This window comes from Seriola lalandi, unplaced genomic scaffold, assembly GCF_002814215.2.
Source record: "Seriola lalandi dorsalis isolate HSWRI2012SDOR001 ecotype SW California unplaced genomic scaffold, Sedor1 jcf7180002054691, whole genome shotgun sequence".
Lineage (NCBI taxonomy): Eukaryota > Metazoa > Chordata > Actinopteri > Carangiformes > Carangidae > Seriola > Seriola lalandi.
This window is the reverse complement of record NW_019525244.1, coordinates 531,754-533,867: the sequence shown is the minus strand read 5'-3', so window position 1 is coordinate 533,867 and position 2,114 is coordinate 531,754.

Sequence of the window (2,114 nt, the reverse complement as noted above, 5' to 3'; positions counted from 1 at the left end):
CCGGCTGTGCTGTGAAGGTGGAGAGATGTGGCGGTGGTGCATTTGCGACAATAAAAAAATAAAAAATAAAAAAATAAAAGAAATTTGAAGGCGTGGCGGCTATGATTTAGCAGTGGCGGGCCGCCACTGCTAAATGAATGTAGAGGAAACACTGGATAATCATTTTAGCTCATTATTCACTAGTTCATTGTTTTGGTTTTCATGGCCCACAACTTTACTGTTTTGGTTCAGTCTTGCTCTCATCGACCATGTTTTTTCCTTCCTTCCCTTCAGTAAAAAGCTCTGATAAACCCACTTTACGCTACCTGCCTGGCAGACTGAGTTATAGCTACTGGTTCATGAACACTGGACTGTCCTGTAAAAATGAGCCCATAGGTCGTCTGTGCAGCAGGTTATTATGACCCATAGTTATGTTTTGTTGCTAGGCGAGATCTAGTGGTCATAGTAATTATGACAGGAGCAAAGGGTGGCGCAGTGTGAAGAGAGACAACATCCACATCAGGAGGAGGTTGTAGTGGACGGAAGGTACATAACATAACAGGAATGTGACAGTTCTACACTTCTTGTTTTGTCAGTTACATTATGCATCAACTCCTTTTTTTCTCTGTTAGACTCTCTATTAGAGTCACAGTGAGTCCATCATGCACCAGCCCTTTATCAATCTCTACTGCAGCAACTCATAAGGGACCTGTCAGACACTGATGTGCAACCAAATGGGCTCAGCATTGTCATCATTTTGTAGCGTGATACATTTTCATATTCAATCAGAATCATATTTAGCTGGACAGAAAGACAATTAGACCTTTAAAACAAATGATGCAAGTAGCATCTAAGCAGAAGTTTTGGTGCCTGCAGCAGTGTTATCCATATTTTGCAGCACTGTTTTCAGTAATATGAACACTGCTGCACAAAGGGCGGACCAATATTTATGCACTGTCAGAAAGTTTACTGAAGACTGAGTAAGTGAGGAAGAGAAGGAATGGAATGCATGAGGGTTACCCAGCATTTTTCAAGATTCATAAAATATCCGCTACAGGCTTCAGTAATCAATCAACACAGTTAAACCTTGATGAATTTTAACTCCTGACTCACTTTTATAATTGGACTCGACATTCGTTCGCTGCCACTCATGCCAGCAGGCCTTAAAAAAAAGACTTTTATTACAGCTACTGTTTGTTTAAAAGCAATCATAAACACTTTTATTGTTGATGTTGATTTTTACAAGGGCTATTATTTATTATTTTTACTCACGCTCTACCTTTCTTTAACATGCTCAAACAGCATCGAACTTTCCAATTCTTCCAGAGGAACAGGCTCTATTAGAGTGTAGTCGTTACCTGCTGCAGTCCATGCAGTGCAAGTTGGCACTGTGATGGATTGATCTGCAGTGTGTGAGGCTAATATGCGTATTTGTCTGTGTGTGTGTGTGTGTGTGTGTGAGTGTGTGTGTGAGAGAGAGAGAGTGTGTTAGAACCTCAAGGAAGTCTGACTTTCTGTGATCAGTCTTTATGATGTTGGGTATGCCTGTTAACTTTATGACCCCATAGAGGACAAACACAGCATATTATCACTCACACACGCACACACACACACTGATGTGCTGTGGTGTGTGTTTCACGGGACAAACAGGACATTATGTTGACTAATCTGAGGGGACATCAGCTCAGATAAATGGCAGCTGATTTGAAGGATGAGACACTTCCCTTAAAGGGATTCCTGTGGAGCTTAAGTCAGAGCTCTTGGCTGAAAATGTCAATCAGCAACACGTATTATAATACAGTCATGGGAGAAATTAGGTTTCACATTACTGCAAAAGTACAGCATCACTATGTTTCAGTATTTAGAAACCTTGTAACTGGACATTGTGACCATTGGTCAGTTTTGTCAAGTGAGAAGTCACAGGGTGTAGAGACAATCAAAGGCACAGTTTACAGTCTGATGCAATCAATTCAGCAACACAGCCACAAACTACAGCCTCCCAAATTACCACATTTGAATAAAGCAGTGATTATGGGGGCAGATGTCCAGCTTTACATAATTTGACGGTTTACATCCATGTTGTGTGGACAGTGTGACGACTGTAGCCCTATCAATATCCCAACTATCATCAGACA